Source organism: Anas platyrhynchos, chromosome 9, assembly GCF_047663525.1.
Source record: "Anas platyrhynchos isolate ZD024472 breed Pekin duck chromosome 9, IASCAAS_PekinDuck_T2T, whole genome shotgun sequence".
In the NCBI taxonomy this organism is placed as follows: domain Eukaryota; kingdom Metazoa; phylum Chordata; class Aves; order Anseriformes; family Anatidae; genus Anas; species Anas platyrhynchos.
The window spans coordinates 22,116,170-22,144,040 of NC_092595.1; the positions used below are offsets into that span (position 1 = coordinate 22,116,170).

At 43.8% G+C, this 27,871-nt stretch overlaps 2 long non-coding RNA genes across 2 annotated transcripts in view; one reads left to right on the top strand and one right to left on the bottom strand.

Annotated features, from left to right (window-relative positions):
- LOC106019230 (uncharacterized) overlaps positions 1-856 on the bottom strand; it is a 39,616-nt gene extending 38,760 nt beyond the window's left edge. Inside the window, exon 1 of the long non-coding RNA XR_011811436.1 lies at positions 716-856. This is a non-coding gene — a long non-coding RNA (uncharacterized lncRNA). The remainder of the gene's footprint in view (positions 1-715) is intronic.
- Positions 820-27,871, top strand: LOC119717776 (uncharacterized). The gene is made up of 2 exons (XR_011811435.1): positions 820-958; positions 25,012-27,871. It is a non-coding gene; the product is annotated as an uncharacterized lncRNA (long non-coding RNA).

Here is a 27,871-nt window from a genome sequence, read left to right on the forward strand (position 1 = left end):
TCTGAAGCAGAAAACAAGGCTAATCTTCTCCACCTTAACCTCTGAGGAGAAGCCAGAGGCAAGTATGGTCTCTACAAAAGGAGGTCGGAATCATCTACTATGCCACCAAAAAAAAAAAAGAAAATCAAATCAAAAAAAGAAAAAAGTATAAAGATACATAAAATAACATTTACTGTAAGACATTAGGAGGGAACCACAAAAACAACTGTGCAACCCTAGCGTGTGTTCATTTGTTAATGAATACACTCTACGTATGGTGTATTCACCATGGTGTTTTCCAGAGGGACACACAAACCCAAACCCTTGCTTTCATGGGTTGCTTCTAGGCCTGCTCTGTATTGGTAAACACCTCACCTCTACTTCCAGGCCTCCTATCTCCGTTCCTCACACAAGATGTGCATCGTAGAATGGGATGGGTTGGAAGGGTCCTTAAAGATGATTTAATTCCAACACCCCTGCCATGGACAGGGACACCTTCTACTAAACCAAGTTACTCATATACATCCAGCATGTTGCCTGGGGAAAAACAATTACTGCAGCTAAAAACTCCTCTAAAAACTCCTGAAACTCCAGACCACTTAATTTAATGAAACACACCTTCCCTGCCACGCCTACCCAGCCAAGATCTCTCAGACCCCACATGGAAAAAAGCCTGCCCAGGCTAAGGTAGGCCCTGGCTTGCAGGCAACCAGCACTCCCCACAGAAGCCTCTTACCTGGTGTTTCTCAGGGCAGGCTCCACTGAGGCAGGTGCTGAGGCACTGCTAGGGGGATGGCAGCAGTGGCAGATGGCTGGTACCTCATGCTAGCCCATTGCAGGAAAGGTAGCACTTATTGCCTCACATCACCTCGCTAGGGCTGGGGTGGTGCTGCCCTTCCAGCCACCCAGCTGCCTTGGGCCATTAAACCCTCACGGAAGCAGAGATGAAGGATGGTGTCTGGCTACTTGCAGCACTCAGGTAGGCTGGGGTGCCCGTAAGGCATGGGAGTAGTTGGAGGGGCTCATACTGCTCAGGACATATTGAGGCATAGAGAGAGGGATAGACTGGTATTTGGGGCTGCTGGGGGCTTCTTAAAGATGAAGAAAAGAAGTTGTTTGTTTGAAAGAAGTTTGAAAGAAAATCTCAAGCATCCCAGTGCCTTGTGCTGACTGCCCCCTGAAGTGCTGAGGTGAAGCTTGGGCAATGCAGCAGTGGTGCTGGGGACCCCTCTGTGGGACTGTCAGGGCTGGGGAAGTCAGCTGGGAGGCTCCTGTCCTCAGGCAAGGGTTTTGGGGAGTCAGTGTGCTGTGTGGGTATCTTAGTATGCACCTCCTAACATAATCTGTCATGCTGGATGTGATTTGCATTTTGAAAATCAGTATGTCTGGGGAGGAACTTGTGAGAGGCCTGCAAATGCCTGCACCCATACACCTAGAGCAGCAGCATAGTGCTAGTGTTTGGTCTCCATAGATAAACCAGTGCGTTTTCTTGTGTGGAAAGTCAAGTAATTACCACCTTACAAGAACTCTTGCTGGACTAAACCCTAACCTTCTTTTAAGATCAAAGCTCTCAGTCTAGATGATAGCAATCCCTTCCTATTTGGAAGGTACTCCCCCTTCCTTTACAAGACATCACCTCACACTTGACCAGTGCTTCAGCATGAGTGTAGTGCCTTTACACAGGATGTTATCCTGTTTTTTTGCTTACCTTTTTAGTTGTTTTTATTTGTTTGTTTGTTTTTCCCTAGCAGCATGTTGTTATCACCTCTGTGTTGTGGTATGTGCTAGCAAACAGCCATGTACGAGCATGGGTAGGGGGTGAAGCCCCTGGAGCTGACTCGCTCACCTCAGGAACAGACTTTTCTCCTCTGCCGCCAGCACCTTCTAGCCAGGGGCACCAGGACCTGTTAGCAGCCTTTGTTAATGAGCATGTGTAATGGCTTTAACAATTATTTATTTATTTATTTATTTATTTATTTATTTATTTGATAGTTTTTGTTGTAAGGCTGCAGAGCACTGGAGGACTCCCTCACTGTTGATGTCTTTCTCCCCATTGTGTCAAGAAGCAGCAGGCAGTCTGTGGTATAGACCCCTTGACTTGTTCTTGACTTTATCTTTGTGTTTATCTCTGCATTATCTGGGAAGGATTTGATACCTAATAACCAAGAAATAAATAATGCAGCTCGTAAAGGAAGTGGGTTATATCCTGTTTTTGTTTTTCCTCCCCTCCTTCATTACCTCTGATTCCACTAGCAAGAACGTGACTTTTTATTGACTGGAAAGGGAGTTTGCTTTCTCCTTTGGGGTGAAAGTGGGAAATCAACCTTTTAGGTGAGCTTGGACTGGAGTAAGGGGTTTTACCTTCTCTGAGAAAACATAAAGGAAGACCAGGTTTCCTGTGTTTGAAGTGATTTCATTATTTAAAAGTCTCCGTAAATGAACGTGTCTCCTGAGCCTACTGCAAGTCCAAGCTTTTTAAACTGTGTCTACATCCTTGATGGTGACTTGCAGGAAAGATCCAAGACCGCTATTCCTATGCTCTAATTCAGCTAAGTGCTTAAACTGTTTCTAATCAGTATTTATCACACTGACCTGAGGCCTTCATAGAGATGCTTGGTGACTCACTGCTGGTTTTCTGCACTGCAATTCTTCAGCAATTCTGAATGCCATGCTGTGCATCTCTTGCCTCTGGTCTGTGGACTACACAGTGTAAACATCAGTGTTCTGTCTGTTTTTTCTCCCTTCGGTGCCCTGCCCCTCTTCTTCACAGCCTTTCTCAAAGGCTGTGCTGCTACATGTGACTGCATTTTATAAAAGACAGCATTAGTGATTGCTGGCTGAAATTCCATGTACATAATGATGAAAAGGGGCCAGAAATCCAGGCTGGAGTAAGACCCTGAATCAGTTAGCTGGAGGTCACACAGGTTTAATGAGGAAATTGTCTTTCCAGTACAAAAAGATAAAACAGAAGCGTACCACCTGGAGGGTGATGTGCTAATGAGCATGCATTTGTGTGTGACTTTTCAGTGGGAGCAGAAGGGAAACACCTAAATGTGCTCTTCAGAGTGCAGTGGGGGACCAGTGCTCACACCTCTCACATGCAGAAATCCTTCTGGGAGCTGATGAGGGAGCTCCTTGGAGAGCAGGTCATTATTGGGTGATTTTTGTTTGTTTGTTTGAAATTTCTGTTACTGCTCTCTTATAGACGTGGTATTTACCACTTCATGTCAAGGCCAAATGCTCAGTCTTGGGGTGGCTACCATCAGAAACAGGTGTGAAAAGGAGGTGAGAGAGGGTGGAAACATCAGAAGTGCTTTCAGCTGTGTCTTGTGTCTGTGAACATGTCTGTGCTGTTTCTTTAGATCTGTAGCAGGAGGTGGGCACTTCAGGGTGCGAGTGAGCAGGACTGAAATTTTGTTGTGAAAAAATGATCTGACTTCTTAAATAAGGCAGATTGCAATCTTTTGCTGCTTAAGCTTGCTCTCTGTGATGTCCTTCCTGGAACCAAGCAGCAGGACCATCTCAGTTCTTGTTGCTCTTCAGTTGATCTTACTTGTGCCTCGGGGAAAAAAAATAATTATATATATATATATCACATATATATATATATATATATATATATATATATATATGGATAGACTGAACAGTTTTCATTATTGGAAGAATATGAGGAGAAAAGCAGTATTGTTGCGTGGCTTTCCCGAATATTAAATTTCATTAAATAAAATGTATGGATTACTGCTCTCTAGGTACATTCTATGCAGCTGGAGGAAAATGATCCATAGTAGTTGGGGGGTTAGTTTCTCTAGTTCAAGAGGAATGGGGACAGGAACTGGGGAAGGACAGGGATGCTCAAGTGTAATGTGTGAATTGCATAAATCATAAACAGCGTGTGCACCCCAAGTGGAGAATTAAAGGTGAAGTTTGAATAGGCTAGGAAATTCAACTCGGGGCTTCGAGGAGGCTCTTGGTAGTCAGAATCCAATTATATTATTTCAGTAGCTCCCTGAGAAGTTGCAACACAAAGCTCCTTAGGCCTTTGCCTTTCTAATCGGACTTTTGCTTATTGGGCTGCAGCCTATTAATACCATTTTAGTGTGGTGCTGTTACTGTTCACACAATTTTCTTGTTTAGCAGCTCGCATCAAAATGCATTATGGATAAATGAAGATGAAGAGCTAGAGTTAAGAATTGAAAAGACCTTAATTTCCTCAGAGACTACCCTTTAAAGGTTGTTGAGGTTGAGGCTGCAGTTTTGACTTAAGCAGGAATGGTGAAGGCAATGCAACTGTCTACCGAACTAGTTAATAACAGTGAAAGAATTTCTTTCACTAGGTGAAATTGGTGGTGGTGGTTGTTGCCAGTAAATTGCAAGTCATTTAGATGCAGCCAAATTTGTTTTCAGCATAGTTGCATGTTCCTTCTTCTGTAGTCTCTATTTTCCTTTCGTGTTTCTACTGACTTTCAAATGAGAAAGCTAGTGTTCATTCTGAAGGAATACAATTATTCAACATTATCTTCTAATTAATAAATGACTAATCATACTGTATTAACCTTTGTATGTACTTTCTGTGGATGACATGCTAATGCAGTGTTTTGTAATTGATAATATATGGATTCATCAGAGTACACTGACCCTTACAAGCTATCTTGCAATGTCTATCAGTAGAAAATGAAAAATAAATCATGCAAAAGGAACCCTTTTTCAGAGTTCAAGTGCAGTATATATTGTATCACATGTATATTTATATAGAAAAAAGCCTTGATTACTTTTCTTTGTTTATATAATGCTTTTTTAAACAAGAGTCAGGAATACGGGACTATAACACTATTGACACGTGGAATGTAAATGTTTTCTCCTGGACTCCTGTAGCTCTTCGAATATATGAAATACTTGACCTTTGTAGAGTGACATGCTTCTGCTTTTCCACATGTCACGTAAATAGTGATGTGAAACTCAGGAGTCCATTGGAGGGATAGACCTTGCCCTGTGGTGGTCTCAAGTTTTCACTCCACTTGAGAGTAGGCCAAGATATGAGTTCTCTTTTCATTTGATGAGCTTTCCAGTCTGTTACTGTTCCTGCATCCACTGGGAGTTGCCTTCCCTAAAGGCTAGTGTCTGGAAGGTTGGAAATTGCTCATGGACACCTAGCAGATCACAGCAATGCCGCATCTCAGATCTGTGTTAATATCCTTTTCCTTTTTCATAGAATATCCTGAGTTGGAAGGGACCCTTAAGGATCATCAAGTCCAACTCTTGACACCGCACAGGTCTACCCAAAAGTTCAGACCATGTGACTAAGCGCACAGTCCAATCTCTTCTTAAATTCAGTCAGGCTCGGTGCAGTGACCACTTCCCTGGGGAGCCTGTTCCAGTGTGCAACCACCCTCTCTGTGAAGAACCCCCTCCTGATGTCAAGCCTAAATTTCCCCTGCCTCAGCTTAACTCCGTTCCCGCGGGTCCTGTCGCTGGTGTTAATGGAGAAAAGGTCTCCTGCCTCTCGACACCCCCTTACGAGGAAGTTGTAGACTGCGATGAGGTCTCCCCTCAGCCTCCTCTTCTCCAGGCTGAACAGGCCCAGTGCCCTCAGCCGTTCCTCGTACGTCTTCCCCTCCAGGCCTTTCACCATCTTCGTAGCCCTCCTCTGGACACTCTCCAACAGTTTCATGTCCTTTTTATACTGTGGTGCCCAGAACTGCACACAGTACTCGAGGTGAGGCCTCACCAGCGCAGAGTAGAGCGGGACAATCACCTCCCCCGACCTGCTAGCCGTGCTTGATGCACCCCAGGACACGGTTGGCCCTCCTGGCTGCCAGGGCACACTGCTGGCTCATATTCAACTTGCTGTCTACCACGACCCCCAGATCCCTCTCTTCTAGGCTGCTCTCCAGCGTCTCATCTCCCAGTCTGTACATGCAGCCAGGGTTTCCCCTTCCCAGGTGCAGGACCCGGCACTTGCTCTTATTGAACTTCATGCGGTTGGCGATCGCCCAGCTCTCCAACCTATCCAGATCCCTCTGCAAGGCCTTTCCACCCAGATGGGCCATTTCAGACAGATATCATGTATATTTAGCTGTTACAAATAAATATGTCAGACTGTTTCCCGTTTCATTTACACTGCTCCTTTACTGGCCTCTTTTCAAGCCCATACAGTCTTCCCTGTGTTTTTTTTTCTTTTTTTTTTTTTTTCTTTCTCCTGTGCCTCTGTGACCAGCTGTTGTTACAGAACTCTGCTTTGGGACTTCTGAGGAAGTGTACAAGATGTTGTATTCTTGAAGGCTCCATGAACTAACATAAACAGGGTGGCGTTAAGAGTTCTACAACCACTGTTTGCCTCCAGAGATGTAAATGACCCCTGTGCAATAGCTGACCTCTACCAACACAGGAAATAACATAATGTAACATATTTTTGTGTTTCTAAGTGATAGTATTGAGACTTTGAGGAGTTTTTTTTTGTGTGGCAGGTATAGTTTTCTCAGGACTGGAAATAAACTGTTTCTTGTGGTAGGATAGTTGTAGCAAGAATAGCAAGTCATTTCCATGTATCTGTGTGACTCGCTTTAAATTGCATCACATTTTAAAGCCTTGATTAAAGAAATACCAGCATAATTTATTTTCTTGGCTAAGGTATGCACTGTTTTACACTACACAGCTGCTAAGTCTAGGAGAGAAGCATTATTGCCCTCAACAGATAGGTGTGGGAAGACAGGGGTGATAGTCTGTGCAGATCTGTGTCCCTTTTGAAATCAGGTATGCTGGCATGCTGCTTGCAGTGCGAAGGGGATGTGCTCATCACTAATGAACATGGCTCTAAGGCTACAATTAAAACTCTGACTTGTTCATTTCTATTAGCTGCCTCAGCTGTGCTGTTGTGGTTCCTAATAGGCAATAATACTTAAAATGACATTATGAAATCTGAAGCATGCTGCATTTGTGATTGTTTGCTTTCAAATAAATTTTGCTTCATTGTAAGTGTCCAATGTGATTATTTGGGAGTCACTGTTGATAACAGAATGCCTAGAGCTGCTATGAAATGGGAGTTAATCAGCTTTAAGGAACAAATTCATGGTGAGATAATCAAATATTTTTCTGTTCTGGCTAACTAAGTTTCATTTATGGATAATGATCAGAAGAAGCCCTTTGAAAGGATTTTAAGCCAAATGAATTTGGAAAAAAACTACCGAGAAGTTCATATGAATTCTTCCATCTGTAAGGTTCAGAGCAACCTCTAGGTCAAGAATTTTGCAGTAATTTGCAGAAATATAAATGCCTTAATTAAGCAAGTTCTAAATAAAAAGAGGAGCTCAGAATTGTTGTCTTTAATGTATTTATACATCTGTTTTTGAGGTATTAGGGGGGAGGAGGGAAAAGCATGTTAATCTGAACAGCCAAAATGAGACTGAAAATTTCTACAGAAGTTTTGAGGATATAATGGCATTCATCTGCTTTGTAACTGCTGCCACATAGTGTTAGCATAACTAGCTAACCTGATGGAAGCTGATAATCTTATCTGAGGCAATTTAATCAATCCTTGTGATTGTTATCAAACCTAATGTTTCTGAGGGATCATGTATTAGCCCAGACCATACACTGACAAGTAATCCCCTAATGGAATGCATTGCCTACGTATTGGTCCCAGCTGGGATTATTGCTTTCACTTCAATACAATGTTTCAGATAAGTGTTGTCCTTTAGAAAAAGCCCAAGAAACATCACTCTGAAGTATACAACCAGTTATTGTTCACAACTTCTTTTTCTTTGAAAAGGAACAAATATTGAGTACTGCTCTGCCTTGATTTTTTTTAATTTTTTATTTTATTTTTTTATCAGTAGATGATCTGAAATGCTCCTATCTCAGTTCTGCTGGCCCCACAAATTGGCAAAGGTCCTGAGATAATTGTGGCAGATGTTTGAATCCAAAGCATGAGTGTAGGTCTAGATAGAAAAGTTCACAAAGAAACAAGGTAACCAGACTATTATTCTTGTGGCGTTTGTGAGAACATAAAGGAACAGAAGTGTTGTGGGTGAAAGTCTTCTTGTTTTACAATGACTCGCCCTCAAGTTTAGAGGCAGCCTTTACTACAGATACATGGATATAACCAGCATGGGCTGTTGGACACAAATGTTCACTTCCAACTGTGCTACGTACCTTCAACTGTTCACTGAGCTGCCATATTACAGGCAGCAAAGCAAATATTTGGACCTCTACTATGTCACAGCTGCAATTGGGAGCCAGATCATCCTGTTTTATGATTCTATTTGACTCTGTGTATGCTAACAGTATCATTGGAAATGTAATAGACTGGGTCTTCTCATGATGCTGCAGGGATGTATAACTCAGCAGCTACAGTGAAATAAATGTAAATTCATCCTCCTGTTCTGTTCGTCTAGGTCTAAATCGTGTTTCCCATTTTGATTATGTCTGAGATCCCTCCCTCGCCATTTCCTCTAGTAGTGGAGTTCAAGTGCATTTGTGTGTCTTGTAAAGGAGTTCAACAAACTTCCAAATTTGAACACCTGTCAGCAATCAGTACTGACTTGAGATATAAATACAACTCCAGATTATTTATTTATTTATTTATGGGGGGAAGGGAGGAGGAGAAAAGATAACACTGCATTATAGCTCTGGTCAAAAGAGGCTGGTGTTGTGCCCTAGCTAGGTGGGCTCCTGTGCCTTTTCTTGGTTAAAGGTCTGTAGCATGCAGGAGCCAGAGAGGTGATGTAGCTAATGTAGTATCCAGTCACTTTGGGTTTCCTGTCTTGAAAGACCTCTTGTATCCAGGTTGAAAGGGAAAGGTTTTCAGCATGAGACTTAAGCTTGCATCTCTGCTCTGATACTTTCACTGCTGTGCAGCTCATGGTCTTCAAATGTTAGGCAGAATGAATGAGCCAAGTTTATTCTCTCAAATTGTTTATAATACTGCTGGCTCTTGCCCACCAGAAAAATCAGAGCCTTTGTTTGGTGTTTGTGCATAGAAGCAGTTCATTGGCTTTGCTGTATTTGTGTAGGTAATCAGAAGAGTTAATAGACTCCAAAGGGATCATGTCTCAGTTCAACCAGTGTAACTCTCATGTGAAGAAGAGAATTGATTAAAAAAAATAAATAAAATGTGATATTTCCTTTTTGTGAATATCCCAGAATATGGTTTATTACTCATAGAACAGCCAGTCCTGACCTCATCACTTCCATGTCCTCAGTCTGTTCAGGGTTCTGTTGGTGAAGAACTGAGTCTAATTAGTGCTTAATATCAATTGAACAGCAATAATGAAAGAAAATGCATTGCTACAGCTGATGTGGATGAGTAGAAAAGCTATTGTGGCCACAGCTATTTTTGTTTACTTGATTGTCTGGTCCACTGGCTTCTGATGTAAAGTGGCCTATTTGTATAAAAGCTCTATTTACAAGAATGGTAATGTTCCTACACAATGTTTAAAAAGGGAACCTGTGAGCACGATGACACATCTGTGAGGTTCATTCAGCCGCAGGTGATGCTGCATGTAAGAATGAAAAATAGCTGATGTAATGATCAAATATAACATGAAGAAAAACTGGATAGGTAGCAGTACTTTGAAAAATGTTCCAGACCTTGTAAGCAGGCAGCAAACTGGTCATAAAGCTTGGGTACTGTGCTGTTCCGTGATTGCTCTTGGGTGACTGAATAGAGTGATCCTATGTAAGACATTTACTACATTCTGGAAGTCCTCTTTTGGGAACCAGGTTTTGAGAAAGATGTAGATGAAAATTCTAGATTTATTTTGTTGTTGCTCTCTTTTAGACCACACAAGCTATGAGAAGCTGAGGCAGTTAACCTACGGTATGTGGAAGTTAGTAAACAAAGACGACTTGTTGCTCTGTCTGCCCTGAGAGCAGACCAAGGAGTTGCTAGCTGAAATGTCAATCTGGAGCAGTTTAGACAAAGAGATGGCCTGTTCTCCATCACTGGAAGCCTTTACCAGTAGGTTGAAAGCACCTCTGTGGGTTGGATTGTTATCCCTCTCGGCTTGGGTCAAGGCAATGGGTGACAGCTTTTCTAGGCTTATTTGCTGTGTATTGTATAGCATGTGAAGTCTCTTAAACTGATGATGTCTAGCAGAATTGTTTGTGCAGGGTTTCAAATCTTACCTATAATCATATTAAGGTAGATCTCAAGATTAAGAATCACCCTGGTTTTTGTCCCAAAGAATAGATCTTCTTGACACAAGGAGGTAATCAGTCCAGATTTCACATTATCTCAAGTTTGATTTCTGGCTTCATTGACCGAGCAGATGGGATCAGTCCCATCTCAGTGTGCTGCAAGGAGAATAATGATGATTGCAACTCTGAGGTACTCGGCATATTTCTCATTCAGGGCTTAAATTAGAGTTTCAAATTGTTTGTAAAATTAGTGCATGTTATGCTTATGTGCAGCTGAAAATATATTGTATAAATGAGCAAGAAGATCTGGAAGATCTGATCCTACATTCATGTATTTATTTATTTATTATTTTTCTTTTTTGGCCTCAACTCAGCAAATATGAATGGAATAAATCCTGGCCTGTTGAAATCTGGAAAGTGTGCACACTGTCTGAAGATGCACCATGATTTCAAAATGCTTTCCTTTCCCATGTAAATGTGAAAACTGTGTAAGCTAAATTTAGCTTAAGGTGCTTTATTTTTTTACAGCTAGGAAGGTCTATGTACTCCTAAAATAGCAGCTTGTTTTGATGCTTGTTTGTGATGACACAATAATGGCACTAATATTGCTGCTGTGAAGCTTAAGATTGTAAATTCCCTCCAAAAAAAAAAAAAAAGTAAAATATACACAAAAATTATAGTAAGTATTTTAATGGTAATAAGAATTTGTCAATTTCAGCATGACAACTGAAATATGGGATTTTTGTTCTCTTTCTAAATGGAGCTCTGCTATGATATCCAGAAATACTTCCCATTAATCATTTTGTTAAGGCTTGCCAGCATGTAAATCTTGCCATGGCTAGGAAAAATCAGTACCCAAAATGAATTGGAAATCAGAAGCACCACAATAGAATATATGATGTGTAAACCATTCAAAATACTGAGCTATTGTCAAAAGTCTAAAAAGCAAGTTGGCCAGCAAATGAGCTGGTGTGCCAGGCTGCAGCCTGAGAGCCCTGACAAAAGGAGCTTACTGCTTGATGAAATTGGTGTAGCACAAAAATGGGTCGAGAACAGACAGAGCTGCCCTGTGTGTGCTTGTGGAGCCCAGGCGCTTGCCTCTTTGTGCAGGGGCTGTGGGGGTGCCTCTATGTGGGTGCTCCTGGGGCCATGAAAGCTGCAGCTCGGCCATGGGGAGCAGGAGGAGAGGTGAGGTGATGGACTGCCTTCAAATGCATAGATTGAGTTGGGTTTCTTTTTCTTTGGAATTACTGCACAGTGCACAATCACCCGAACTGCCTTCTGGGTCAATGATTTGGTCTTTAAGATTGAGGGTCCCAGTTTTTCCCTGAAGTATTTCCCTTCCCTCCCAGTCTTTTCTAAACTATTAAATTAAAAATTGGCTGCTCCCCTTGTTGAGTCTGGACAAAATCACATCCTTTAAGTATTCATCTAGCTTGTCATGGGTGGGTGTTGCTGTGCTGCAGTTTGCTTCAGTCCTTCCTTAATGATCAGTGTAAGCTGTGACTGTCTCTTTGCTTTGGGTTTCTGTGGCACCAAGCGCAGTGGAGGCACTGCAAGCACCATCAGACCTTGCATGACACTGAAGCAAATACTGTGCATGCAGATGAACGGTGATTTTCATTTCTGCTGAATACATATTCATACATGCTTCAGTATCTTCACACTAGTTCCTCTTGGCAAAACTGTATGTGGAAATGCTTACTACCAGAGTATTTCTGTTTTCTTTGTCTCCTTGCCTGAGAGCTTTTTGAGAGAAGAGATGCAGCGCTAGTGCCTGTGTGGCCAGGGGAGATGGCAGAGCAAACCTCTCAGTTATGAGTGCGCCGATGTTGGGGAGAGCTGGTAAACTGTGTGCTTGTAATGACTGGATGCTGAAATTCCCACTAATGAGCCAAGTGTTTCTTGAGCATTTTGTAGGGTGGTGGCTAGTAAAATAGTAAGAAAGAGCAGTCTGCAGAGAGGAGGAAAAAAATAAAAAAGCACCCCATATCAGTTTCTGTAGTAAATGCAAAAACTGGCCAGAACTTCTGTTGCTTTTGACCAGGACCGAATTGGAAGTAACAGCTTGATGTTGAAAGCATTTATATCTCATTACTTGTCCCTTGAGCTGTGCAGTTCTGCCATCAGGGTTTCACAGATGCAAACCTTCCAAAGCAAATAAATAAATAAAATCCCAGCTGACAAGCTAATATAAATGGTATGAAACAGAAGGGTAAATGGGGAAAAAAAAGACTGATTTGACATAAACAAATTAGAGCTGTTGACAGTGTGGGTGATTTTGAGAAGTGCGGTTCCATTAAATTCACAGATATGAATCCTGACAAATAACAAGCCACGGTAATTTATATAAACAAGGAAAGGAAATAACGAGTGGATGTGGAAATCTAACAAGAACTTGGTTGTTAGTGCAGCACCAAATGTGGCAGTATGGATGGAGAAAGCTGCGAGACCCTGCCACGAGGAGACAGCGCCAATGTGCAGTGCCTCGCTGGAAGCACTCAGAGCACTGCGCCGGCGTGGGGAAGCTGTGGGAAAGGCTGCAGTTCTCTGCCTTTCACATCCCAGGAAAAGCAGAAAGCACACGTAATCAGCAGGGTTAGACTGTAAAGCCATACAAAAGCTGAGCTCTCTTGGTGCTGTGTTGTTTGTGAGCAAACGAGTGTCTGGGGGCAGATGTCTCCAAGGCTGATCCATGCAGATCCCTGTGCTGTGCAAGCAGTAGGGCTGTGGCTTATCCATTACCTGAGACTCCTCCTCATTCATCTGGCATTTGATCAGCTATACACTGCAGTTCTCATGCAGGTGTGCAGTGCTTGTTGAGAGTGTTTGGCCAGTACCTCACCTAACCGACTGCTTCCTGCCTGCAGGTACCTCCTGAAGTTCACATTGCTCTGTTATTATTTTAAAAAGAGCTTTTTTCCACCTTGCATTGAGGGCTGCTAATGGACAAACCTATTAAAAATTCAAAGCACTGAATTTATTTAGATAGAAGCTGTTAATTATAAATGTCCAACCATATGGCCATTAGGACTAATGTTTAGTGGGATAAAGAGAAAATGAGTATTTCAGACAATAAAGAACGGTTTTAGAAAATACAAACTTTCTTAAGCCTACATGAAACATAACATTAACAATGGCGTGGTGGTTGGTAGCCTGCAGTGGTTCACGCTAAAGAGCTTATTTTTTTTTCTTGTTAATGCCTTGCTATTGAAGTGTCTCTATTAAAAAAAAAAAAAAGAGAGAGAGAGAGAGAGAAAGAAATGCCTCAAGGAAAGCCAGATGGCTGAATATCGGCATCTGAAATGAAAATAAAATATTCAGCCATACATATGTGCCTTAAATACACTTAGCTGTAGTCCTTTGTTTATGAGCCAGGCTTTCCTCTATTGCTTTTGCATTGGTAACTTTGAACTTGTTTTGCATATGTTTTAGTAGATCAAAGTTGAGTGAAAATATGCTTAAGTCCATGTTTGTGCCTTGTGGTTCTTGTCCCAAATCAAAGATCTAAGGTCAGGCTTTGGGCAGATGTCATGTTTTGAAGTGAAAGCTTATTTTGAGCACGTGGAGAAATTAGTTTTTCTGTATTGGTATTTCAGTCTGGCAGTCTTATTTCAAGCTTTGCATGTGGACAGGGGTATTGTTAGCAACGCTTTGAACACATTGCAGCGTTTCCTGATGATAACAACCCTGCCATTGCCTGTAGTTCTGCTCCTCCTGAAACTCTTTTTACTTCACCTGCAGCTATGGAGTGCTAGTTGCCCGCTACTGTGTTGTGCAAAGTGAGCAACAGCTCAGGAACGTGTGTGTGTAAACAGACAACACCACCAATAACTGAAAAGTGCAGCAAGGACGTCTGAGAACCCCGTCCTATATCTTATATAGAAGCCCAGACAACTCCTGGAGTAGTCTATGTCATTCCCTGCAGGTATCCAGCATTTTTCAGATGACATATAAAAGACAACTGTTGTATTGTTTCTGCACTGTGAAGCTCTAGGTTTGGTGGAAAAAAAATATCCTTTTAATCTTTCCTGTGGTCTCTTGCTTTAATAGTCAGAGTATTTGAAGGCAGTGATTGAAGACCAGGTAGCATCAGTTGCTGGCACCAAAAATGCACTTTTGGAAAATGTGTCCATAAGGGATCCTGTTTTGTGAAGGGTGCTCAAACAGAACCTGCCGTTTCCTTCACACTGTTGAAGGGTCAAAAGTCCCTTGATGGAAATGGAGGGAAAAAACAGTTGCACGGTCGATGTTTCTGTGAGTTGGGTGAGAAAGCTGAAGAGATGATGGTTTGTTCCAATCAAACCTGGTCACTTTTTTCCCTGACCTTTAAAGTTGTGAGCCCTCTTTTTTTTTTTTTTTTTTTTTCCTTTGTACAGCCTTAGCCTGAACCTGCTAGCAGAGTTACTTTGCTACTGTCAAACTCTTTTCCTTCCAGTCTTGAGACTAATAAGTGAGTTTAGAGGACTAAACTGTTGGCACTTGTGATTCAAAATGTGGGCAGAAAATTACGTGGTGTAAATTAAAGCTGCATGAATTGCAATTACGTGGCCCTCTGCATAGTCTCTTTCAGGCTTCCTTACCACCCTCATCTTTTTGCCTATCCACTCAAGAGTGCTATGAACTTTCGTGGCATGTGAGACAGTGTAAATACCATTTTGGCAAGTCACTGCGTCTATTTAAGGAAGGCTGCGAGTGGGTGCAGCTCGGTGTACCTTGCTCCCATTGAGGGAGGGAGCAGAGAGGCGTGATCAGAAATGAGATGTGGCGGGGGCTGGACTGGTGGCTTTCCATCAGGTCTTCACTGTCATAGCTGCTGCCTACAGCAATATATTTTTAGAGCAGTTATATATTACAGCGATGTCAGATGCTGTTTTGGGTCTTTTCTAAAGGAAGAATGGGAGAGTGAAAAATGGATTAAGGTTTCTGGTAAAACTGCTAAATGTGTGTGAAGACTTGCAAGGTCTCCTTGCTCTTCAGTGCAGAGGTGATCTGAAACTTTTAGAAAATATTAGGAAAGAAAGAGGCCCAAAAACTTAGAGGTTCTAGGTTTTTGTTTCTAATGAAGGGTTAATAAAATTGGAAACCACTTCTAAATCAGCACAGTTTTCCCTAGCTCTTAGTTTTTACTTGCTGCCATTTGACTCACCCAGCAGCAGCTTTCCAGTAGAGTTGCGTAGGGACAAATGCCACTTGTCCTGTACAGGAACGGCTGTTCAGAGTTAGCTTGTATCTGAGACCTGACTGAAGGAAACACCAAGCGCAAGGTCAGACACCCTGACCTACAGAGAACCTCATTCAAGTTTGAAATTTTAGGGAGTAACAGAATTGTAGATGAATGTGTGGCAAATATTTTAAGAGTGCTCAAATATTGGTATTGTGTAATAGCACCGGCTTAATTCCATCACCAGACTTTTTGATCTGTTCTGGTTACTCAAAAACTCCGACTGCAGAAGCAATGTGTGATTACTGAATAGACAAATAAAATGTCAGACTGGAATCTGCTGCTGGGCAATAGAAAATGACTTAAAAGCTGCTGTTAGTAATGCTACCACAGGTTAGCAGAACTGTACTGTGCATGAAGTTCCATAGGCAGTAAGATTAGCTGTCCTCTGAGCAACCCTACTCCCAATAATAGTGAACTCATCGTCCGGTGGATCTGAAGCCCCATGGGTGAATGCAGTGGTTTGGGATAAGTTGGTCCCACTGCTCAGATTTTGTTTCTGGGCTGGCAAGTTACCGTTCTGAAGGGCCTTTCTTGAATCTCGTGAAAGCAGCTGCCTGATCTGAGACAAATTCAGAGTAAGTTAATTTCTGTAGGAATCACTGTAGTCCTAAAGTCAGTAGTGATCTCACTACCCTTACTCATGGATTTGCTGTGGGATAAGTTAGCCCTTCTGAATAAGCTTGTTTGTTTTTGAGGGGATTGTTTGCAAGGTCAGTGTTGTGCTTCCCCAGCTGTACATGAGAAATGTCAGTGCAGTGTTCTCTCAGCTGTCAGCATGTGGTGTGTGCCCCTCTCCCACCCTGGAAATGGGGAATTCATCACTGTGGTGTTTGGACAGGACTTCTTGAGGGCTGGGCAAGGTGGTGAGGCTTCTCAGAAAATAACTGCTCAAGACGGGACTACTGGGATTTTGTGCCTTACAGGAAATGCTTTGTTGTGATGCACCTCTCTGCACTCCAGTGTGCATCCCTGTTAGGATGCTGGCGAGGTGATTCTGATGTGCCAGCATGCCTAAAAGAGGGCGAAGATGTTATAATGGATGTCCAAGTCAACCGTTATTGTTCAGAGAGCAGCAAACTTGGTGGGAAATCCATAGCAGGGAAAGGATTTTGTGCTCTTCAGTTTGAGTCAATGCTGTCACGCATATCGCCTTGATTTGGGCCTGCCACAACAGACTGCTTTTCCTACTTCTGAGGCACAGTGTGGTGGTAGCTCCACGTCAAACACCAACATGAGTACGTTATCCCATGTGTTGCTTTGTAAATGGCTAGTGCTCTAGTATATTGTGCTGACCAACAGTACGATGAAAGGGGCTTTCTGGGGTTGGCTGTTAGTATTTCTGGAGGAATCTATCAAGTAACTTGGTATTCCCAAACCTCAGCTTTAATCTAGACAGGGACATTTGTGCCGTCTTAATTTCTTGAGACATTATTATTATTATTATTTTAGGAATCCTTCTCTTATATTTGCATTTGTTTGTAAAACCCTTCCATTTTAGCAGATGGGAACATGTTCAGTGGCTGCCTTATTTAAGTGTGAAAGTCAGTCTACATGTATTTCAAAGCACATGTGCCTTATTGTTTGGGATGAGAACTCTGTAACCATAACAATTGGGAGCTGGCCACACAATCTGCACTGGTTATGGTAACCTCTGTCACCCTGACCTTCATCCGCTAGAGATGGGGAAGCAGTCTAGTCTGCTTCCAATCCTGTGCGTCATCCTCTGAGCTAATTTGTTTTAAATTGTATAGCAACAACATTTACTGTTTAACCAAAAATCTCTTAGCACATGTCTGTCTCTATTGCCTTTTTTCCTCCTCCCTTGAAGCTCTTTGCAATTAAACCTCAGTGAAATACGAAGCATCAGAAATGTTAAACTATCTTGGCAATGAAGAGGCATGAAACAGATGAATAATGAGAAGCAAAAGATAAGCAGTAATGCCACTTTCATTCTGGAGTGCCTATTCTGGCAGAGAGTTCACGTCACCTTTTACTACTTCATATCCTATTTATGACTCACAGGAATGATTAAGAAAAAAAAATATCCCAGCAAAGAACAGTCCTTAGATTTCTGCTTTAATTATGGAAATGAGAAACTTCAAGGCCTCTTTTGCTGCAGATTAAGAAGTATCTGTGAGATTTCTAGTGCAGTTTAACTTAGACACATGAGGATAAAGGAAAGAGGGGGGAAGACTCCTGTATTTTTCTTAGATTGACTACCATGTGAGTGCAGCTGAGACACTGTACATCGTTTCCTTTTTATTTCTTCCCAGATGTTAGCCTGAGACAATCCTGTGTTCATGGATAATAGACACTTGTGATAAATATCGTCCACTAAGCTTTGCTTTTATGAGCAGGAGATCACGGGGGTCTGGAGACTCCCTGTGCAGATTTTTTAGCTCTTGTATTATTTTTCTATGTGAGAAAAACATGTTAGAGCTATAAAAGTCAGTGGACCTGCTTCTTTCTGTGTTTACACTAGTTTTACAGGGATGTTTCTTTATTGCTTTCAGTGGAATTTGCTGCTAATTCTCACTTTTGGAAGAAGTTTGAGTCCTGTTATGTCTGGCAATTTAGGTTCACAAAATTTATGTGATGTTATTTGTATCCTGCTCTATATGTAGTCGTGTCTTTAGCAATCTGGAAAGCGGGAAGTAAAAATCCCATTAAATGCTTCTGTGTAGTGTGCTGAAGTGAGAAGTTTGGGTGGGTCATTGTGGACTGATTGGCAGTAAGAAGAATGTGGAGGCATTAGGTCTGAATCCTCAGCACTACAGGCAAGTGATATAATGCAGAGAGATTCAGAAGAAGTTCCTGTGGCAAAAACAAGCCAAAGATCAGATGCAAAGGACCAAACCCAGCAGTGTGCTCCGATACAGAGGGGAATGTAATCACTTGAAGAGTTCCGTGAGGTGCCTGGAGGATGTAACACAATGCTGATCATTTGCGCAGAATGCTGCAAAAACATTCTGACTTGGGCTTGTTCTCTTGCTGCCAGTTTAAGCAAGACATGGGATTAGCATTGTTTCTTTATTCTCTACATCGTGCCAGGAGATTGAGGAGATAATCAGGAAATAGTTTGGTCAAAGTACCATGTTTACTCTGGCTATATAGCAGCCCAGAGGGCTTCTGGTGATCTGTGTAATAGAAGATGGGAGCCCTGAAGGAGTTGCTTATGTTGGATGGGTGCGTGCCTGATAATTTGTCATGAATCCTAAAGCTGGTGTGTCAAGGATCTGAGTTCCCCTAATGCTTGCCACTAACCTGGCAGGTTTCTGCTACAGTTTTATATTGCCACAAAAGCTTTTCAGCTTAACAAGATGGTATTTTCCAATATGAGAAAGCTTTGTCAGAACATCTCTGAGCAAATCTTCAGTGGTGTTCACAATAGCAGCCTGCCAAAGGAATTGCAGTGAATGTTAACTAAGGTATTCAAAGCCAATGTGAAACTTAAATAATAAAATGAACCTTGAGTTGCTTTTGATCGTGCATATCCTTTGTGTGTGTGCATGGAATCAACTGACTCATATGCCATGGAGCCTTTAAACAATACCAGCTCTTCACGTTCATTCTCTGTGCTGCACTAGGGAAAGCAGGCTCCATCTGCGGTGTGTTGGAGACCCACAATGTAATTGCTCTATTCAAGTAGGGGAAAAAAAACACTTTATACATCTAAAAACCCACTCTAGAGGGGCTGCAACAAAACCTGTGGAAATAGCCTTAATTCCTTTTAGTAGCACCTTGGGAAATGGGTTTATAGTGACATCATCCTAGAAGTGCATGTAGTGATTTCCTGGAGAGATCTACGCATTTGGATGGATAACACAGGTGGTGCCTTCAGTTGACAGATCACATTGCGCAGACCCACAACACTATCTGCCTGTAGTAGTATGCTGTGAAGGGGTAATGGAAAACTGCAGCTCTGCTCCTCACATACCTGGTTGAGGCTGTACTCCAGCTCTCAGCGTGGCTGTATCGGTGACAGTACCTTGAATTCAGTACATCCTCGACTGAGTTCTGTTTTTGTACTGTCCAATCCACACAATTCCCTAATAACTCTAAAAGAGAGCACATCTCCTAAAGGGAGAGGCAAATGGTGAATGATTTGAGAATAGGTATGCTGAATGATGTTCAAGGAGACTGAAAGACAGGAATTCTGCAGTACACATTTTTAAACCTCTATAAATAAAGCCAAATGAAAATAACAGATTATGTTCCCGCTGCCACCTTATTAGCATAGCTTACAATATGGCAAGGGCTTCTGAATTTTCCATGCCCAGGAAGGCTTTTTTATTTTGCTTTCATGTTAAAGTTGACTAACCAGAATGCAGGAGAACTATGTAGTGGAACCTTTTTGAAAAGTATGCCATTTGTGCTGTTCTTGTGTTAAAATAGAAGCAATTTATCATCATTATTATTATTATTTACTTCCAGAAGAAAATTCTGGCAAAACATTCATTTAAATTTCTCTTCGGTCACTGGAAAGCATTTAAATAGCAGTAATGTAAAATTCTCCTGACAATGGAAGAAAAAGAGTATTGTCATTAACATTCCTTCCAAATGTGTAAGTTTGGAGGAAATTTCATTTAAGAAAAGCATACTGTGAGCATTGAATCAGAATTGGTCTATGTAGATCTGTAGGTAGAGGCACACAATTCAGTCAGTTTTGAAGATTTTGAATGCTTAATCTAGATAACAAAAGGGCTAAAATCACTATTAAATTTCTAGGCTGTGCTGCCTATTTAGTCACTGTTGTTGATCTCTTAGTGGTCCAAAACGATTAATGGCATCTGAAAATGAAAGCTCAGATATGCCTGTAACGTCTGCACACTGCTCCACAGCCACCATATTTAAGTGAAAGATGTCCCTCAGACAGCTCTTCAGGAGATCGTCCACGCTTTCTGGGCCTCACTGAAGTTGGTGCCACTTAAAATCCCAACCAGTTCCATTAATGAAATGATTTTTCAGCTTGAAGTGTTTTTTGCTTTGAAATATTTCCAGAAAATAAACCAGCAGCTGGCCTTTAACATGTTAACTCAAGACAGACAAGGAAGCTGCACTTTTTCTCTGATTTACCCTGTTTTCTTAGAGAAGCAAACAAACAAAAAAACCCAGCTCATTATTAAGTATACATTTCTGATTAATAAAAAATGCCAGATGCACTTGTTGTTACTGTGCAGTGGTATCATTTTCTTCCTAAATACAACATTAATTTTAAATAAGATTAGGGCAAAAAGCTGGTGTGTGAGGGCTGTTCTACCAAACGAAGGCACTTACAGAAAGATGTTATTCTGTGGCTGGCCTGTCGTAGTGCCAGACACATTTTCGAGGAAATTAAGGCCTTGAGATTTATATACACATTGGAGAATGTGAACTGTAGCTTCAATTGGACTGTCATTCATTCTATGAATTTCCAAGCAATTCCGTGCTTTTTTGACTTAATGAGCTAGAGCAGCCATAAGAATTGAAAGAATAGTGACTTCAGACTGTTATATATGGAGTGGTAATTCGTGTCGAGAAGATGGTTGATATTAATAAAGAAGGGGGAGATGTGGGAGTGTGGCCATGGGGGTCGGCAAACCTCGTGGTTAATGATAACAGTAGACTCTTAACTATGAGGCCATCAGGAATGTAAAAGAGTTTAGAGGGAACAAAGAAAGGTGATTCAGGAGAATCCATGCAGTCTCAGGGTTGCTTGTTCTCCAGCCGTTAAGGCATGGAAGTTTCTGGGTGTTTGCTGTTGTTATTTGCAGAGTTGTTTGACCAATGAAAAGTTGTTCTTGAAAAGGACTGCTGTGGGGTGAAGGGTATAAGAGGGGAGCCTGCCGTCAAGATAAAAAAAAAAAAAAGAAAAAAAAAAAAAGGCGATGCGATGAAGTTATGTCATCAATAAAGAAGCAGAAAGAAGGAATGAAAAGGAACAGGCTAGCAGAACGGAGACCAGGACGGGAACAGGCACATTGATCACCTCACGAAGATCGGTTCGGCCAAACTCAGCAAACGGCTCAGAGAAGCTCGTACTGAAAGTCGCTGGAAACAGGCGCACCGGAGCTGGAGAGAAGCTCAAGCTGAGACAAGCGGAGCCTCACACACAGCTGCCCCTCACTGGTAAGCAGTTGCGCATTATGGGGAATCATACGTCCTTAGAAACAAAGACTGTCCTGGTAACCTTACGGCTTATTCTCCTTCTTACCAGTTGGACAGTTTACGATCCTGAAATATGGGACCAAACTGAGGTCAAGGTGTGGGACTCTGCAACTGAAAATGACAAGGTTGCAGTGGGATTGCTCGGCATGTGGCGAGCAGTCTCTGAGGCCTTAAAGAGCCGTGTGGGACCATGGTCAGACACGTGTGGTTTGCCAGACAGCGAGGGAGCTGCGGGCTCCTTTACTGATCCGACTGCTACGCCATCAGCCCCTCTGCTGCTACAGCCATCGAAGCCTTTGCTGTTCCGCCCCCTGGTGACCTGGACGTGCCTTTTGACCCAGGCCCTATGGCCTTGAAAAGGAGATGGATATGCTTTTCTTCGATGCGGGAAGAATGGGATACATAAGGCCCGAAGACCGAGTTGCTTAACAACTTAAAGCGAGACATATTGCTCCCACGACTAGCCCTGGAATTCTCCGGTGTTTGTAATGAAGAAAAGGAATGGAAAACGGAGACTATTGTTTGTAATGAAGAAAAGGAATGGAAAACGGAGACTGTTAAGTCGTGGAACTTAAAGGATTGTTTGTTAACTTTTCTGATTGTACCTATGTATAGGCATACTCAAGTTTAGTAAGTCGTGGAACTTAAAGGATTGTTTTCTACCTTTCCTGATTGTACCTATGTATAGGCAGACTTGGGTTTAGTTTGCAAAAGCAGTATTCTGTATATTTAGAATGCTTGATGTTCGTGTGTGCGTGTTGGTGGAGCGTAGACTCCCCGCACACCCAGCGCTGTTTACTTGCCTTTTATACCTTTTATAAATATTCATTTTATAAGTATTACTATATTCAGGTTGAGGTGAGACTCCATTTATAACAGAAGGAACAACCACATGTATCAGTAGAGGCTGGGGGATGGCCTGCGGGAGAGGAGCTCTGCGGAGAAGGACCTGGGGTCCTGGTGGACGACAGGTTGGCCATGAGCCAGCAGTGTGCCCTGGTGGCCAAGAAGGCCAATGGGATCCTGGGGTGCATTAAAAGGAGCGTGGACAGCAGGGCAAGGGAGGTGATGCTGCCCCTCTACTCTGCCCTGGTCAGGTCTCACCTGGAGTACTGTGTCCAGTTCTGGGCTCCCCTGTACAAAAAAGACAGGGATCTCCTGGAAAGAGTCCAGCGGAGGCTCACAGACAGGATACGGGAGCATCTCCCCTAGGAGGAAAGGCTGAGAGACCTGGCTGTGTTCAGCCTGGAGAAAAGAAGACTGAGAGGGGATCTTATCAATGTCTATAAATACCTGAGGTGTGGGAGACACAGGGATATGGCCAACTGCTTTTCAGTGGTCTGTGGGGGCAGGACAAGGGGCAACAGCCACAAAATGGAGCACAGGAAGTTCCACACCACTACGCGAAAGAACTTCTTCACGGTGAGGGTGATGGAGCACTGGAACAGGCTGCCCAGGGAGGCTGTGGACTCTCTGCAGATATTCAAGCCCCGTCTGGACGCCTACTTGTGCAACCTGCTCTAGGAAACCTGCTTTGGCAGGGGAGTTGGACCCGATGATCTCTGCAGGTCCCTTCCAACCGCTACAATTCTGTGAAACGAGCCCCGCAACGCCTAGGTTTCTCTGTCTTCTGTTTAACCTCTTGGAGTAACAGCTCCATTAATACAGTGTTTCCACAGTCTTCTAACACTTGGATTACCCCTAACACTTGAAAAGAGGAAGATGCAGTCTTTCTAGACCTCGCTTGCATCGATAAGAACCCCTGGTTTTGAAGACGACATCGAACGGCGAGTTGCATAGTGGGGCCTTGGTCCTTCCACAGTCCACAGACTCACAAGTTTGCAGAGCGGAAGCTTTGCAGAGCTGTACGAACACTGAAGATCCAGTTCTGCAAGAAGCTGATGCAAAAGCTACCTGGCAATGAGCAGTTTGGGCGAGGAAGAAAGAGACTGGCATTCTCACAGTGCATGGTTTAATCGAGTTTAGTCCTGTGGGCTGTGTCAACAGAACTGGCTTTGGTTTGTACCCTTTCAGGACACTGAGGACCCAATTTCATGTCTGTGGGCAGCACGGCTAAGCGGGCAGCGTACTCTGTGTCACCGGGGACAGAGGAGGGATTGACTGATGGGCAATGTCAGTGTGCCCTGCACAATGCTGCCGCCACCTTGCTGGAGCAGTTTGCGTGCTCCTAGCGCCAAAACGAGCCTCTTGGAGGGCCGGGGGCAAGGCGAGGCAGAGCTGGAGGTGGTGTCAGGAAAGCCTCATGGCTCCCGCCAGGCACTGTGCCAGGCCTCAGCCCTGGGAGGCCCGCCCCGCCCTGCGGCCTCCTGGCGCCCATCGGCTGCCACAGCTCCATGCTGCCTAGCAACAAGCGCCAGCGGCCTCGCTATTGGCTGCGCCCAGAGGCGCCAAGGCAGACAGCCAATGGGGCGGCGCCTGACTATGATGGAGCAGAGGTGTCACAGGGCAGGGTGGGTGACATGGTGCTGGGTGTGTTGGGGCTGCGGCACTCCGGCGATGGTGGCGCACAGGCAAGGCGCAGCCTTTGGGCTGCTTGTGGCCCCTGAGGAGTGCTCCTGTGTGCAGCTCTCGGTGTGGTCTTCACTGTGTGACCCCGCAGGAGGGTGTCGTCGTGCAGCTTTTGGTGTTCTTATCACGGCAGCCATGAGCAGTCCTGCATCGTTCGGCTTTTGGTGGTTCTCCACTGCAGCCTCTGAGGAGTGCTTTCTTGAGCAGCTTTTGGTGTTTTCTTCACTGCGACTTGAGGAGTGCTTCTGCGTCCAGCTTGTTGTGTTTCCTTCACTGTGTTTCCGCTGAGGATGCCTTCATTTTGCGGCTTTTGGGCTCCTTCACACCACGTTTCCCCTGAGGAGCGCTTCATCATTCAGCTTTTTTGCGTTTTCTTCACCGTGGCGCTTGAGGAATAATTCTTCATGGAGCTTTTTGTGTTTTCTTCACCTTGTGGTCCCTGAGGAGTTCTTCATCGTGCAGCTTTTGGGGTTCTCTTCACTTTGGGACTCTGGAGGAATGCATCATCGTGCAGATTTTGGTGTTTTCTTCACTGCGGCCCTGAGGAGTTCTGCACCATCCAGCCTTTGGGGTTCTTCACCATGTTTCCCCTGAGGAGCGCTTCATCGTTCAGCTTTTTTGCGTTTTCATCACCGTGGCGCTTGAGGAATAATTCTTCATGGAGCTTTTTGTGTTTTCTTCACCTTGTGGTCCCTGAGGAGTTCTTCATCGCGCAGCTTTTGGGGTTCTCTTCACTTTGGGACTCCGGAGGAATGCATCATCGTGCAGATTTTGGTGTTTTCTTCACTACGGCCCTGAGGAGTTCATCGTGCAGCTTGTGGTGTTTTCTTCTACTCGGCCCTGAGGAGTTCTGCACCATCCAGCCTTTGGGGTTCTCCTCACCATGTTTTCCTTGATGAGAGCTTCATCATGCCGCTTTTGGTGTTGTTTTCACCTTCCAGCCCCTGAGAAGTGCTTCATCTTCTAACATTTGGTGTTTTTTTTTCTCATTCTAGGCCCCAAGGAGTACTTCTGCGTGCGGCTTCTGGCGTATTCTTCATTGCGGCCCATGACGAGTTCTTCATCGTTCAGCTTCTTGGGATCCACGTTTCTACTTTAGGAGAGCTTCATCGTCCAGCTTTTGATGTTTCTCCACTGCAGCCTCTGAGGAGTGCCTTCTTGAGCAGCTTTTGGTGTTTTCCTTACTACGTCACTGAGGAGCTCTTCATCGTGCAGCTTTTGGGGGTTTTCCCCACACCATGTTTCCCCTGAGGAGGGCTTCACTATTCAGCTCGTCGTGTTTTCTTCACTGTGGCGCTTGAGGAGAAATGCTTTGTGGAGCTTTTTGGGGTTTCTTCTCCCTGTGGCCCCTGAAGTGTGCTTCCGCGTGCGGCTTTTGGTATGTTCTTCACTACAGTCCTGAGGAGTTCTTCATCGTGCAGCTTTTCTGGTTCTCTTCACTTCGGCCATTGAGGATTGCTTTGTCGAGCAGCATTTGGTATTTTCTTCATTGCGGCCCTGGAGGAGTTCTGCACCATCCAGCCTTTGGGGTTCTTCACCATGTTTCCCCTGAGGAGCGCTTCATCGTTCAGCTTTTTTGCATTTTCTTCACCGTGGCGCTTGAGGAATAATTTTTCGTGGAGCTTTTTGTATTTTCTTCACCTTGTGGTCCCTGAGGAGTTCTTCATCGCGCAGCTTTTGGGGTTCTCTTCACTTTGGGACTCTGGAGGAATGCATCATTGTGCAGCTTTTGGTGTTTTCTTCACTACGGCCCTGAGGAGTTCATCGTGCAGCTTTTCTGGTTCTCTTCACTTCGGTCGTTGAAGATTGCTTTGTCGAGCAGCATTTGGTATTTTCTTCATTGCGGCCCTTGAGGAGTTCTGCATCGTCCAGCTTTTGGGGTTCCCTTCATTACGTTTACCCGGAGGAGTTCTTCAGCGTGCAGCTTTTCTGCTTCTCTTCACTTCGGCTCCTGAGGAGAGCTTTGTAGTGCAGCTTGTGGTGTTTTCTTCACTGCGGCCCTGAGGAGTTCTGCACCATCCAGCCTTTGGGTTTCTTCACCATGTTTCCCCTGAGGAGCGCTTCATCGTTCAGCTTTTTTGCGTTTTCTTCACCGTGGCGCTTGAGGAATAATTCTTCATGGAGCTTTTTGTGTTTTCTTCACCTTGTGGTCCCTGAGGAGTTCTTCATCGCGCAGCTTTTGGGGTTCTCTTCACTTTGGGACTCTGGAGGAATGCATCATCGTGCAGATTTTGTTGTTTTCTTCACTACGGCCCTGAGGAGTTCATCGTGCAGCTTGTGGTGTTTTCTTCTACTCGGCCCTGAGGAGTTCTGCACCATCCAGCCTTTGGGGTTCTTCGCCATGTTTTCCCTGAGGAGAGCTTCATCATGCCAATGCTGGTGTTGTTTTCACCTTCCAGCCCCTGAGAAGTGCTTCATCTTCTAACATTTGTTTTTTTGTTTTTTTTTTTTTTCTCATTCTAGGCCCCGAGGAGTACTTCTGCGTGCGGCTTCTGGCGTATTCTTCATTGCGGCCCATGACGAGTTCTTCATCGTTTAGCTTCTTGGGATCCACATTTCCACTTCAGGAGAGCTTCATCGTCTAGCTTTTGGTGTTTCTCCACTGCAGCCTCTGAGGAGTGCCTTCTTGAGCAGCTTTTGGTGTTTTCTTCACTGCGACTTGAGGAGTGCTTCTGCGTCCAGCTTGTTGTGTTTCCTTCACTGCGTTTCCACTGAGGATGCCTTCATTGTGCAGCTTTTGGGCTTCTTCACACCACGTTTCCCCTGAGGAGCGCTTCGTCATTCAGCTTTTTTGCATTTTCTTCACCGTGGCGCTTGAGGAATAATTCTTCGTGGAGCTTTTTGTGTTTTCTTCACCTTGTGGTCCCTGAGGAGTTCTTCATCGCGCAGCTTTTGGGGTTCTCTTCACTTTGGGACTCTGGAGGAATGCATCATCGTGCAGCTTTTGGTGTTTTCTTCACTACGTCGCTGAGGAGCTCTTCATCGTGCAGCTTTTTGGGGTTTTCCCCACACCACGTTTCCCCTGAGGAAAACTATTCACTATTCAGCTCGTCGTGTTTTCTTCACTGTGGCGCTTGAGGAGAAATGCTTCGTGGAGCTTTTTGGGGTTTCTTCTCCCTGTGGCCCCTGAAGTGTGCTTCTGAGTGCTGCTTTTGGTGTGTTCTTCACTACAGTCCTGAGGAGTTCTTCATCGTGCAGCTTTTCTGGTTCTCTTCACTTTGGCCATTGAGGATTGCTTTGTCGAGCAGCATTTGGTATTTTCTTCATTGCGGCCCTGGAGGAGTTCTGCACCACCCAGCCTTTGGGGTTCTTCACCATGTTTTCCCTGAGGAGAGCTTCATCATGCCAATGCTGGTGTTGTTTTCACCTTCCAGTCCCTGAGAAGTGCTTCATCTTCTAACATTTGGTGTTTTTCTTTCTCATTCAAGATCCCGAGGTGTGCTTCTGCATACAGCTTCTGGTGTATTCTTCATTGTCGTCCATGAGGAGTTCTTCATAGTTCAGCTTTTCAGGATCTCTTCACCATGTTTCCTCTGAGGAGAGCTTCATTGTCCAGCTTTTGGCGTTTCTCCACTGCAGCCTCTGAGGAGTGCCTTCTTGAGCAGCTTTTGATGTTTTCTTCACTACGTCGCTGAGGAGCTCTTCATCGTGCAGCTTTTGGTGTTTTCTACAATGAGGCGCTTTTTGGCATCTACCGTGTCTGCAGCCAGACCGACAGCTCCGTGCCTGATGTGTGAAGAAGCACATTCTTCTGTTTGTTTTCAATCTGCCAACCGATCATTTCATGTAGAGCTGTCTTTTTTGTACTAGGAGGTGCCATGTTCTGTCATGCTGCTATAAATCTCTTTCAAACCA